The sequence below is a fragment of the Columba livia genome, chromosome Z (genome assembly GCF_036013475.1).
Source record: "Columba livia isolate bColLiv1 breed racing homer chromosome Z, bColLiv1.pat.W.v2, whole genome shotgun sequence".
Lineage (NCBI taxonomy): Eukaryota > Metazoa > Chordata > Aves > Columbiformes > Columbidae > Columba > Columba livia.
In genome coordinates this window covers 19754526-19769211 of record NC_088642.1, presented here as the reverse complement: position 1 = coordinate 19769211, position 14686 = coordinate 19754526, and the positions used below count along the sequence as shown (strand labels likewise).

Genomic DNA, 14686 nt, shown 5'->3' with positions numbered 1-14686 from the left:
GGCAAAAAATGTAATTAATTTCCAGATAGGGTTTGATTATGTGTTGTTTTCTGCCTTTCCCTATCATAGCTAGGGAACTACACCTCATGGTCCTTTCCTGCAGAGTCTTCCTACACAAGGGTCATGATTCTCCCATTTGAAACCTTGGAATAGATTTAATGTTCTTAGATGGGTTCGAATTTTGATTGATGTTACAAGTTGGAACCTGGGAAAATTTTCTTACCATATTTTAATTCACAGTATTTTTCTGTTATTTTAAGTATCAGAAAATATTCTTTCTTCTGGATGTCCCATGATCATTCTCATTTCTCCATATGTGTTAATGATATACAGGAAATGACATACAGGATTCTCTGTCTTTGTATAAAGCCATATAAAAAGTACAGAAATAGGGAGACTACTGAGATAAGTCCAGCGATGTGACACGTCTTCTCTAAAGATCATTACCATGTGCCAAGGCAGATACCTCAGTCTATAAGCTCATGCAAAATTCTTCAACCCAAATTGAACTTGTGGCCCACACTAGTCTCTCCTTAAGATTCCAAGTCAAATGACCAATGAAAATCCTAGATCTTAGGTTTTGAAATGAATGCTTTACATCCAGCTACCAGTCAAAACACAGACCCTAACAGAAACTTGTACTGACCTCCTAGTGTTTTGTTCTCGCAAACACTGTATTGCCAGTTCCTGTTAGTATTATGCTTGTGTAGCAAAGTTCTTTCCAGAGAGCATATTTTGGCAATGACTAGTTCATTTGTGACCGATAGACATGAGTATTACACAAATTGCCTAGTACTACTGTTGTGTAACTGAGAGCTTGTGTTCTGTTGCAACCTGAATTGCAATAGTGGAATCAAGATAAAAATGAGATCCTGAAAATTAGTTCAGCTTTAGTGCTTTTCTTCACTAAATACTGTTTTCAAAAGTATGTCCCTTGATTGCTTAGAATAGTTTTCTATTTATAGACTTTAAACTTTAGATGAAACTATTATAATCAGTTGAACAAAGCTCAAAACTTCACCTACTAATTCCTTCCTTAAGACCTTAATTTGTGGTGGAGCTAGAGCATTTTTTTACAGGGAGGAATCCTGTCTCAGTTTCAAGGGTCAGAAATTCAGAGTATCACAGTTAGTTGCCCTCACAGTGAAAATAAGGCCAAAACACTGCATCCTGCCATGCCCATATTAGTGTTTACTTTGTGAAGATTTGCTTTGCTTCTGATATTCCTTTGTGAGTTGTACTGTCTGCAAAGAGCTGTAGAGCAGTAACAATTTATTTCACATAGCACCATTCATATTTTTCTGTTTTCCTAATAAGGACTGTAAAAGTAATTTAGAAAAGTAAATGAGAGTAAATGAGAGAGTACACTTCATTTTGGAAGAGATGGATGACAGTTTGTTTTGGTACTGCATGGATTTTATTACCTCCTTTTATTTAGGTCTAAAACTAGTAGGAAATTTCCCTCACAGAGCTTTGGTGAGTTAGTGGATATATTACAATACCTCAGATTTGGGCCATTTCCCAGAAAATCTAGAGGCTGAATGAGATGAAATACAGTAAATTAGAGTGGCTTCCGCATGACATGATGTGGATGACCAGTCTGGTGGAGCAGTGAGGAAGCAGAGGTTCACAAATACTGGTAAGTTGACTGTGAAGGACAATCAAACACTTTCACACCCCAGTGTCTTCAATTATAGTCCTGTGTGATATGATTTTTCTCATAGCATTAAGCATCACAGAGTCATCAGGAGGAAAATGCACATGTACAATTGCAAGAAAAAAAAAATAGTTTAATACATAGAAGTCTGACCTCCAAGAAAAAGAAACTATAGTGACAGGGCCAGCTAAGCCTGTGCAAAAATGTTTACAGGACAAGCTGTGAAGTTAGGCAAAGACATCTCTCCTGGGCAGTTCAAAAAATACACCTTTCTTGGGAACCTCTATAATAGCAATCTGGAATCTGGAAGATCCATGGACTACAGTATCTAGACTTGAGCAGTGAAAATACCTGATACGGCAAGGAAAAGGCAATCTTATCCCATTCACCTGAAAGTGCCCCCTAGGTTATTTAGGTGATTGGATATTTTTGTAATAGTTAAAAAGCTCTGACCTCCATGGAATTTTTTGTTCCCTGCAGCACAAAATGTAGGCTCTGTTTTACAAAACGGAGGGCAGTTATGTCAGAGGTGACAAGCCAAGTGGAATTCATTTACAGAAACAGGATTCAAAAGTGGGCATTAGTCCACAAGATGGAAGAGTTCCCAGTGGGAACATTTGCAACCTGATGCTTTTGCACATAAGAAAAAATAACTCAGCTACCAGTAAATCCACAACCAGTTCTCAACTTTGAGGAGGAGAAAAAAAATGTCTTCCTCTCCAGACACTTCCCCTAGAGATCCAAGAAAAGCATGCGGGAAACGCACAGAAACACCAACGTGCCTCATCAACACCATTCCCTCAAACCTCGGCTCTCAAACTGATGTGAATAATTTCAAAGCACTTTGAAGGTTTTAATACAGATTACTGACATAGGGGTTTATGCACTAGATAGGCAACTTTGAAAAAGGTGCCACAAATTACATCATGCTTTATTTGCTGCTACTCCTGCCAGGACTGTTACTCTGTTAAAACAGTGGACAGCATGATGCAGAGAAATTACCTAAGGATGCCATTAGACACTATTTAATGAATTTGCTTAACTTAGGAGTAGAAACTAGTAGGCCATTCTTTTGTCATACTGGGCTGTATAAGGAAACTTTGTGTCATCGTGTCATCCTGCTGTTGATCACACAGGTCACGTTCATATTTCCAACTAACAAAACAACCTGTTATGGCATATACAGGGAGCATAAGATGCAAGATGTGCACTGACAAAGCCATAAAGACAAAGAAACAGGTTAAGTTGCCTCTGTTAGAATAAATAATTACAGTTATTTGTATACTTATGTCTGGAAACACCACTCAAGGCCTGTTTTAAAGACAATTCACAAAGTAGTAACCTTATAAAAATAAAACTTATTTTTTAAAAGAAGAGAAAAAGGGAGTTCTTCCTGTTATTTATATGAGGAAATCTACTGAATTTTTTCTGGAAGAGGAATCTGGAGAACAGGTGTGATTGTCACCACAGTAGTAAATAAGTAAAACCTAATTAATAGAGAGGGGAAGTAGTTTATTATTTGGACTGTTTAACACTTCAAGTTATTTTTACTAACACCTACTCAAACACTGAGAGGCATCTGGGAGAAACATCTCATCCATTTCACATTTCAATGCAAGACTGAGAAAGCACATAATATGCATATGGGACTTCCAGACAGCCAGATTTAATATAGCTAATACTTTTAAGAGGAAAAGTGTCCATGACTACAACACCTTAAAGAAGTATAAAAGATCTCGTGGCTTCTTTTTACCTTTTTTTTCAGCACTTTGGCTGATTTTTTAACATTCTCTGACATCATTATCTCATGGGATACTGTGTACTTCATATTGCTATTACAAGAATTCTGGTTTCACCCTAATTAACCCAGAAGCCGGAGGCTGTCAACCAGTCAGTTTCCCCAAACAGTTTCTAAATTGGCGTGATCATTCTGGTTGCAGGTTGAGTCACAGGCACTAGGCAATCTTTTCTGTGAAGCCGGGGTCAGGAGACGGCTGACAGCAGTAAGGAAATTGGGGAGAAGAGAGTACTGAAAGACAGATAAAGATTCGTGGCTGGCATTGGAGGAGAAAAATCTTTTAATAAGATAACATTAAACTATAAACATGGGCAAAAATGGATACATAATAGACAACTGTTTAAATCATACAATGGAAATACTTATCATTATTAAAAAACAACCAAACAAACAAACAAAGAAAACCCACTGGATTGAGGATCAAATCCAGAAAAAACTCAAACAAATGTAACTAAAACAGCATTCGACACCTACACTAGCAAATGCCACTTCACAAACATGTTCTCTCTTAAAGGCAGAGCTTCAGATATGAAATTGAGCCAAGTCTTATATCTTGTCCAATATTTACTCTCAACACAAAAATAGGCACAGGTTAGAAACTGAAATCTGAAATACATATATATGTGGGGTAGACAGATACTGACAACTAAGGAAGAGGTGACCTGTTTCTAAAGACACTACTGTTAATATGTATTCCTTCTCTTTTGGCTGTGAGTATGTAGTAGAAACTACAGGTTTTCTAACACATGCACACAAGACACTAAAAAGAACTTCCCAAGTTATTAGGACTGTTTCTTCAAATCACAGATCAAGATAGCATGAAATGTAAAAGCCAGGCACTACTAGAAGGATAAAGACAGGGCATTACTGTCACCAGCACCAGTTTGCTCTTCAGAGTTTGGACACTTACAATTTCACATGAACTTGCTCTATAGTGACTTTTATTGGCACTGCAAATATCTCAGGCCAAGAGGACAAAGCTTCTAATAGAAAACCTGGATAATCAAAATCAAGTGTGCAAATGAAACATGGACACTTATTTCCCAGTTACATCAACAGGACTGACAAGAAAGTGGCTTTTTTTTCCCGAAGCACCCAAGCTGTTTTGGTAACACAGATGGGACAGTGTCTCTTGTTATTCATGTCCAGGTAACAGGAAGCCTGTTGCCTACCAACATTCTTTTTTCTCAGACTTAATTTTATACCAAGATCCTTGAATCAGTCGCAGAAAGGTGAGGGTGTTTTAGGATAAAGTCAGCTGTAGAGCATTCCTGCTTCCTTTGTCAGAGAAACAACATTTCCTAATCAATGTCCATCAAGGACAGTTAGCATTGGCAGCTGTCGCGTTTCCCAAACTTTTCACTTTGGACTCAAACTTTGAAAATACTCAGTAAAATAAATTTAATTGTCTTATCATGTCTTAACAACCTCCCATGATCTACCTTTCACAAAGAAGTCATATGGACAAATTTATTAGCACAAAACACACATGCACTCAAAAAGCCTGAAGTTTAAGAGAAGTTTCCAACAGACCTAACAGTAGAGTCTTCATACATTTTGTATTATAGTGGGATTTTAACATTTCTTACCTGAAGTGTTACTTCCTTGTAATCTGATCCTGCTTTGATACTCTTACAATCTTATCAGTTTTACTACACGGATACTAATATTTGGATTCCATTATTCTGTAAGATAAAAATGATGCTGAACAGCTGAATGTCTCAGTACTTTGGCTTATCATTAGCATCAATATCTCCAAAACAATAATTAGGCCTTGCCTTTCTTAACTTATTAGCATGCACATTCCTGAAATCCTAGGCTTCTACATATGCATGTATGCATGGTAAGGAATGGGACAGAGGAGCTCTGTGAGGTTTAAAACAGGTGAAGTTTATATTACAGTTATAGATGAACAGTCAATGAAGAGAGGTATGATTTAAACAGGTCATGAATGTATTTCTGGATGGGGTAGAATTGGGACACCCCACCTGTGGAGTACAAACACCATTCCCTCCTACAGCATTCAGAAAATAAATAAACTAATGGTGCTCACCCAGGAAGCACATGTGAGGAAAATCATAATTACATCTTCAGAGAACAGTGTTATGGAAAACAGAAAAAGAAGATAAAGCAAGATAATGAGTAGATTAGTTGGCACTAAGATTGTCCTCTACTACACATGAGAAAAGGCAGAGTCCTGAGGAAAAACAAACAAACAAACACAAATACAAACAAAACCAAGCAAACAAACAAAAAACAACATACCACACACGCAAAAAAGAGTGCCTGATCATATGTGTAGAGACTGTCTCACAGTGAATACCCACAAGAGTAGCAGCCTCAGGTTTCATAGTCTTTTCTAATTCCACCTTTGTCTGCCTTAACAGTGTCTGACTTTGCAGCTTTACTAATATCTTATACTGGAGGTATCTGTGTGAACCAGCTAAATGACTGGTAACACTCACAATGGCAAGGTGAGAATAACAGGGAATTTAAATTTCATTTTTTAAGTAGTTTTAGTGTTTGAGACTGCCCAGTTTAATCAGCTTATCAGTTTAACTGCATTTGATATTTACAGACATTTTTACACATTGTCCTGCAGAAAGAAAACATACAATAGGGTAGTATAGGAAAATCCTTGGGATTCCCTCCATACAGAATCTACTGTGAAACTCCCACCGAGCAATAGCAGAAGAATTAGTTTCCAATTCAATTCTGTTTAACTCCTGGTGTTTTCATGATCCAGCTTATTTGCTGCTACATGCAGATGACTGCCATTTACCAAACACCAGAAAAGTACTTTTATGAGTCTATGGGGAGAGTAATAACCAAGTTTGCAGATCTAAATTCTGTCCATAGGCATTTAAATATTTGTATCCATAATGACCTAGAGTATTTCAAGTGACTCACCAATGTCTACAAGAAGGTTGTTCTGTCTACCACAGATTTTAAGAGTCCTAGACCTTTCCTGAAGGAGACATATAAAGCAGCCGTATCCTTCTTTTCAAGGCTCAGGCTTCTCTTTCATGATGTATCTTGAAGAGAAAACAATGAGTAAGCAGAAAAGCATGTGGTCAGAATTGTTACAGCAAGTATGCTGGGTATGCCCTTATCCTGGGGAAAAGGTGACGTGTAGCTGAACCTCAGCAAGAAGAGGATGGATTGAATCTGGTCCTCTTCGTCTGTCTTTCCTGGAGGAAAGGAGTACTTTGTCACCATGGGAGAAAGAAGCTGCTCCATTTTGGGGAGCTGAAATCTTCAAACATGCCCTAAGAATGGCTGCATGACCAGGAAGAAGATAAATACTACCTGATGCACTTCCAAGTAAACAGAGACACAGGTATTAGAAAGTTTAATGTTAATATCTTTGGCTCCTACAGATTTTAGGCACCTACAGGATTAGGCAACAGATGAATAGGGATTTTGAGGATCTAGCTGTTGGGTCTAGTCACCCAAATCCCACATCAGCATCTAAGGCCTTTTGTGGATCTAGGCCTTGGTCCAATAGCATCTACTGGTGGAAAACAGAGCAGTGTCCTCTGCTAATAATAACAGTGAGGAGAAATATTGCAAAGCAAAGATACATTTATTATCCTACGCAGGCTGTAAAGAGAAACACAGGTATTTTCCAATCAGGCAAATAGAGATTAATCTGAATCTTTAGATCATCTGTAGTGCATAGCTTGCTATTTTCTCAGGCCAACTTAAACAGAACAGAGAACTCCTCCAATCAGTTTCGCAATCAGGTTAACAGAATAGTCTTTATTCTTCATGTTAGCAAAATTCTTACAACCTCTGTTAAAACTAGTCTGTTGTTTCTTCAATTTTGTATGAGTCAGGGACACAAAAAATCAGTCTCTAAATAAATCTCAGAAACTAGTAAAAACAAAGCAAGTCCAGAGGGCAGAACACTTGTAAAACAACCAGACAGAACAAACAGGTAGAATTAGTTTTTGCATAAAGTAAGCCAGCTTGAAGGCTCTTTAAACTTTGCAATACAGTTTGGAGACACTCTTCTTAAATTATTTTTCGGTGAAAAAAGTAGAGGAGAAAGAGACAAGCACCTTGATATGACCACAAACTGCTATCATTGTATTATCCTAAGTTTCAATGTATTCTTTTTCAGAAGGGTCATCTGCCCCCTGTTTACCAATATCTGGGAAACTAAAATAATTAGGAAAATTTAACATAGGTAGAAGGCCAAATAGACGATGCATATTGCAGTTAAACCTTCTTTTAGCTTTTCCCTGAGTTCCCCGGTCTCCAACACCAGACTGATTAAATAACTGCCTCCAGTGCATTTGCAAATGTGTTCATCAGAGCTCACCCTACAATAGTTTATTTGCAGGGAATAATGACCTGGGATTTAAAAGTACTTCAACACTCAGCTTCGTTTTGAAAACAACGTCATACTGTGTAGGTGCCTGAAAAAGACTGTTCTTTTACTAAAGCAGGAACCCTTTAAAAAATTGGAAATGGGACATCGTAAAGGGATCTTAGAAAGAGATGCCCCTGCTAGAACTAAATCAGCCTGTCAGGATGTGGGACATTAACGCAGATAGCTGAAGTTCAGTGAGATGTATCCCTTTGGTTTGCCTTTGGTTTCACCAAACAGAGCCTATAAAAGCTGTAGAGTTTTTCTTATCCTCCTCTGAATGACAAAAACACTTCTATACCAAATTGGCTAAAAACCTTTTTAGGGAAGTTTCTTCTGATCCCTCTTGTTTCTGAGGAAATTATCTTTTTCACTGTTTCACAGTGATCAAATTTCTCAAAAATATTTGCACTTTCAAAATTTCAACTGGTCCTTATGAAATAAAATTCTTCTATATATGCTTTTATTTTTTTCTCCTGAAGAAACACATTTCTTGCATGAAACACATTTCTTGCAAGAAACACATTTCTTGCAATAGAGTGAGAGGAGCACAGACTATTTCCATGAACAGCACACCAGAGCTAATACGCATCACCTGCATTTGGAACATTTTGGTGAATCATTTCTCTCAGAGGGCTGTTTCTGAAAACTCGTTCAGTACATCTGCCCTGAAGATATTATTTTCTTCCATTTAATATATTTCAGATAACACAGAAAAAAAAAAAAAAAGGAGTGCTGGACTAGTCAAATGGCATGAATTGTTTAAATAAAATCTTGCAGGAATTTTTTTTTAAACAGTCAGGCTAGTGGACAAACTTTGTGGATTTTGTTCTGCTTCACTTGCCCTATCCAGAACACCCCTCCCTCAACTATACAATGGTCTTTTTTCACCTGTGGTTAAAATGCACCTTTAATCTGAGAAGACAAATGTTTTTTTCTAGCAATGTTGGACATATTTATTTGTGAGCACATTGCTGATATTTGCACCCAGGTACTTGCCCAATCTATTAAACAAACAGCTTCTTCTGGAATTTGCAAACAGCAGGCACCTGCCATTTCTTATAACCTTCCACTTCCTCAGCACTTTCATACTGGAGAAGAAACCGTATTATAAGATGCATCCATGCAAGTTAACTTTAAAATAACTTCTAAGCCCACAAGCATAAAAATGGAAAATATATTTCTCTGTAAAAAAAAAACCTGCAAGTTAGCTAATCAAACTTTAGCCTCAGGAATCTATAGAGACGTAACTTAGGGCTTTTAACACTGCACAGATAAAATCAGCCTGCAGAAATAGCAGGCGCTTAAGCTATAAACAATAATGTGACTCCTCTCCACCTTGTGCAGCTGGATGTTCAGGGTTATCTGTACCCCAGACTCCAGAATACCATAGAAATACCCAGACTAGACTTAAATACACTTATTTAGGCATCCAAATCATTCTAGGCTCAGCAGAACTTTCCTTGGCAAAATCTGTTTTGCCCAGGTAGCAGGAAGGCAGCCAAGGACATTACGATAGTTCCAGACTCTTCCCCTTCTATCCCTATCACCGCTCACTGCCTTTTTAAAGAGACATTAATAGAACCAGGAGGTTGTAATTTCCCCATTCTGAAACAAAATGCTTCTGAAGTCCAGAGGCAAAAGCTTCTATTCCTGTTTTCCGTATCTCAAGACTGGTGCTGGTTTTCAATTCTTGGATTGAATTGCTGAAGTAGATCCATGACTGATTTCAAAATGAAGATAGAGGCCCTGGTTTCATCATTCACAGAGAAACTTTCCTCACCTCGATTTTGGCAGCTCAAGGTTAGTCCTCCAGCCTATGCCCTTTTACTGAAGGTGCCTTTTACCAGCCAGCATGGAACAGCTCGGATCTCAGGGTGGTTCATCGCTTGTATCTAGCACAGGGGGACATAAATCAGCATCTGGAGCTGGTGAGAAAATGAGCCCGGAGTGATTACTTCAGACATAAACAACTTTTCAAGGGTACACCCCAGGCCCTGTTCCACCCAGCCACATTACCTCGGAACTCAGTGGGTGCTGTGGCCCACATGGAAAACGTGTCCCCCAAGGTCTGGAGGGCTGAGCTCCGGGGTTTGGCCATTGTAACAACAGGGCAGAAATTTCTAGAAAATCCACTTCTGCCCTGCCACTCATCTCCAGTATTCCCTGTATTTTTCAGATGAAAGGACACTTTGGTTACCACAATGCCAGACACTTCTCTCACCTCTTTACCAGCACATTCCCAACATCTTCGCTAGCTACTTTGCAAAAAAATTTAGTCCACACCCCTCACCTTCTGCTCCCACGCAGGGCGACTCCCTCAGTAGAAAATCAGGAATGAAGTAGGGGTCAGGGAGCCATGAGGGTCCTGCTCAGCCCAGAGCAGCTCCCCAGGGCTGAGGCAAGACCTGGCCCCAGCCTCCCCACTGCCTGGCTGGGCTTCTCCCCAGCCCGGTGGAATGATGGCCACCCTCAGTGGCCAGAGCACCCTCAGCAGCCAGACCTTGGAGAAGAGGAGACTGGAGGAGACTGAGAGGAGATCTCATGGCAGCTACAGCTTCCTCACAAGGGGAGGAGGAGGGGCAGGCACCGAACTCTTCTCTTTAGCAACGAATGACAGAACCCGACAGAATGGCAGGAAGATGTGCCAGGGGAGGTTTAGGTTGGGCACTGGAAAAAGGTTCTCCACCAAGAGGGTGCTGGAGTACTGTAACAGGCTCCACAGGGAGATTTCACAGCCCCAAGCTTGACAGTGTTCAAGAAGAGACTGGACAACACTTTCAGACACATGGTGTGAACTGTGGGCTTATCACATGCAGGAACAGGAGTTGGACTCAATGATGCTTGTGGGTCCCTTCCAACTCAGGACATTCTATGATTCTACCCATGGAGAGGGAACGAGCTGGGCCCTGACACCTGTGTCCTCTCTCAGCAAGGGGCATCCTGGGGGTCCATGACTGCCTGTGCCCTGAGGGACAGGAGGCAGGGCCGAGCACGGCAGCAAGACAGGTCCTCACGGGCCTCTACCATGCCCAGAGATGCCAAACTGGTCAGATTCAGCTCTGTGCTCTTAAAAATAACAGAATCAGAGTGGTTTGGGTTGGAAGGGACCTTTGAAGGTCATCTAGTCCAACCCCCTTGCCATGAGCAGGGACATCTTCAACTAGATCAGGTTGCTCAGAGCCACGTCCAGCCTGGCCTGGGATGTCTCCAAGAATGGGGCATCGACCACCTCTCTGGGCAACCTGGGCCAGTGTTTCACCACCCTCACTGTAAAAAATTTCTTCCTCATGTCTTGTCTGAATCTTTCCTCCTTTAGTTTAAAACTATTACCCATCATCCTATTCCAACAGGCCATGTTAAAAAAATCTGTCTCCATATAAAAAATCCATATTAAAACAGTGAACAAAACAGGTAAACTAGATACCAAAGATCCTGTGCTGCAGATAATTGTTTTCCAGAACAAACAGCTTAACTCCTGAATGCAGACAATATGACAGTAGGTGTTTCACTTCCATGCAAGCAGAGACTGGCCCACCATGACAGAAATAACAAGGTTTTGAGAAGGAATGAAAACTGAAGGATATTTGAGACTGCAAGATGGGTTGAGATTATAAAATCAAAACACCAGTGTTTGCTTTGCATGCTCACTCAGCAGACACCACGTTGGTACATTTTGGTACATTTTGGCTGGGACTTACCTTCCTTCTGCAATGAAAAAAGACTCTGTTCCAACACTGAACAAAGTACTTTGGACAGAAAAAAAAAAAAGTGGTAAAAGATTTTCATCTTTCCTTGCCTTACCAAATTTGCCATCTGACCTGTTTTTTAAATGTTTAGAAGTGTGAAGCAGTAAATGTCAGGGATCAGTCTTTTCATATGTTTATAGTGGAGGCAAATTCCAGCACTTTAAAATACCATGTCCAAATTCAGGTTTCAGTTATAAAAAACTTGAGAGTTAATTGAAGTATTCACTTTGTTTAAAGGCCTGTATGACTCCAAATACGCCATTTCGTCATATCTTATTTTATCAAATAAAATTGTTGTGGTCTTACAAGAAAAGGCACTGCAAATAGAGAGAACCCTGGTCTTACTGGTGTGGTTTACCTTTTTAAGGAATCTAATACAGTTGACAATATTTCTTCCTGTAGGTTCTCTTTTTTTTTTTTTTTCAGTAGACACCTCCTTCCACACAGATGGACTAATATATGTTCAAGATGTATCTTTGTATGTACTTGAGGATCTACAGTGCCCGACAGGTGAAATTGGTTTCCTTATGTAACACATAATATTCAGAAGCTGATTTACCTGTGGACAATATTAAAGAAAACCAACAGGGCCACGTCCTTATAAGCTGCAGAATTAATCTGAAGTCACTGAGCTGAAGACGAATTACACCAGGCTCTGCAATATAAAACCTGTTTTTTGTCTAGCTTTCCCTACTTCTTATTAATTGCTAGCAGTGAAAGAGATGCATGTACCAAATTAGCTCTTTTATTAAGAATCTGACCACAACTTGCATTAGCATACATTTCAATGTACTGCACACTTCACATCAACACCATCTATTTGCCTGCTATTCACCCAAAATCTTTATGTTGAGTTGTCATTTAGCAGCTATTAAAATGTTTAAATTTCCATATAATACACTGAGCTCTTTATATTCCTGCCTTTTATTTATATATTAAGCTGCACCATTTGGAGCTTTCTGTCACACAAGTTAAGACATTTTTTATTCCATGGTGAGCACAGCTATACTACACAGAATCACAGAATCACAGAATGTTGGGGGTTGGAAGGGACGTCAAAAGATCATCTAGTCCAATCGCCCTACCGGAGCAGGAACACCTAGATGAGGTTACACAGGAATGTGTCCGGGGGGTTTTGAATGTCTCCAGAGAAGGAGACTCCACAACCTCCCTCGGCAGCTGTTCCAGTGCTCTGTTACCCTCACTGAGAAGAATTTTCTTCTCATATTTAAGTGGAACCTCTTCTGTTCCATTTTGAACCTATTAACCCTTGTCCTACCATTGGTTGTCACCAAGAAGAGCCTGGCTCCATCCTCGTGACACTCACCCTTTACATATTTGTAAACATTAATGAGGTCACCCCTCAGTCTCCTCCAAACTATAGAGATCCAGCTCCCTCAGCCTTTCCTCATAAGAGAGATGTTCCACTCCCTTAATCATCTTTGTTGCCCTACACTGGACTCTCTCCAGCAGTTCCCTGCCCTTTTGGAACTGAAGGGCGCAGAAATGGACACAATATTCCAGGTGTCTCCTCACCAGGGCAGAGTAGGGGGGAAGGAGAACCTCTTTCGATCTACTAACCACCCCTTTTCTAATACACCCCCAGGATGCCATTGGCCTTCTTGGCCACAAGGGCACAGTGCTGGCTCATGGTCATCCTGCTGTCCACCAGGTCCCTTTCCCCTACACTGCTCTCTAAGAGGTTGTTCCCCAACTTATACTGGAACCTGGGGTTGTTCCTACCCAGATGCAAGACTCTACACTTGCCCTTGTTATATTTCATCAAATTTTTTCCCTGCCCAACTCTCCAGCCTGTTCAGGTCTCTCTGGATGGCAGCACAGCCTTCTGGTTTGTCAGCCACTCCTCCCAGTTTGGTGTCATCAGCAAACTTGCTGACAGTGCACTCTATTCCCTCATCCAAGTCATTGATGAATATATTGAATAACACTGGCCCCAGTACTGACCTCTGAAGCACTCCACTAGATACAGGCTTCCAACTAGACTCTGCCCCATTGACCACAACTCTCTGGCTTCCTTCCTTCAGCCAGTACGCAGTCCACCTCACTACCCGATCATCCAGACCGCACTTCCTCAGTTTAGCTGTAAGGATGCTGTGGGAGACTGTGTCAAACGCTTTACTGAAGTCAAGGTAGACCACATCCACCCCTCTGCCATCATCTATCCACCTCGTTATTTCTTCATAAAAGGTGATGATGTTGGTCAAGGACGACTTCCCCTTGGTGAAGCCATGTTGACTGCCCCTAATGACCCTCTTATCCTTGATATGCCTCGAGGTGGCACCCGGGATAAGTTGTTCCAACACTTTCTCAGGGATGGAGGTGAGGCTGACCAGTCTATGGTTACCCAGGTCCTCCTTCCTGTCTTTTTTGAAGACTGGAGTGACATTTGCTTTCCTCCAGTCCTCAGGTACCTCTCCTGTTTCCCAAGACTTGGCAAAGATGATGTCAAGTGATCTGGCAATTACCTCAGCCAGCTCCCTCAGCACTCGCGGGTGCATCCCATCTGGACCCATGGATTTGTGGATGTCCAGATTGCTTAATTGCTCCCTAACCCAGTCCTCATCAACCAAGGCAAACTCCTCCATTGTCCTGACTTCCTCTGGGTCCTCAGGGGTACAGGGCTCCTCAGGACAGCCTCCAGCAGAGTAGACAAAGAAGGCACTCAGTAACTCTACCTTCTCTGCATCTTCTGTCACGAGGGCACCCACTGCACTCGTCAGTGGGCCTACATTGCCTCTGGTGTTAGTTTTATCTGCCACATATTTGAAAAAGCTCTTTTTGTTGTCCCTGACCCCTCTCACCAGGTTTAATTCTAAGGAGGCCTTAGCTTTCCTAGTTGCCTCCCTACATCCACTGACAACAGCCTTATACTCTTCCCAAGTAGCCAGCCCCTGCTTCCGTGATCTATAAACTCTCCTCTTCCACTTGAGCTTAGCCAGCAGTTCCCTGTTTAACCACATAGGTCTTCTGGCTCCCTTCCTTCACTTCCTATGTGTCAGGATGCTCTGATCTTGAGCTTGGTAGAATCAGTCTCTGAATGTTAACCAACTATTTTGGGCCCCTTTACCTTCAAGCAGCAGGAATCT

The 14686-nt window shown here is 40.8% G+C and overlaps 1 long non-coding RNA gene across 2 annotated transcripts in view; it reads right to left on the bottom strand.

Moving 5' to 3' along the window:
• LOC110365935 (uncharacterized) overlaps positions 1 to 12652 on the bottom strand; it is a 45961-nt gene extending 33309 nt beyond the window's left edge. Inside the window, exons 1-4 of one of the 2 annotated variants that reach the window (XR_010469261.1) lie at positions 9850 to 12652; positions 9614 to 9758; positions 6366 to 6490; positions 5045 to 5140 (exon numbers count right to left, since the gene is read on the bottom strand). This is a non-coding gene — a long non-coding RNA (uncharacterized LOC110365935). The remainder of the gene's footprint in view (positions 1 to 5044; positions 5141 to 6365; positions 6491 to 9613; positions 9759 to 9849) is intronic. The other variant, XR_010469262.1, reaches the window with a different exon arrangement.
• Between the last annotated feature and the right edge of the window lie 2034 nt (positions 12653 to 14686).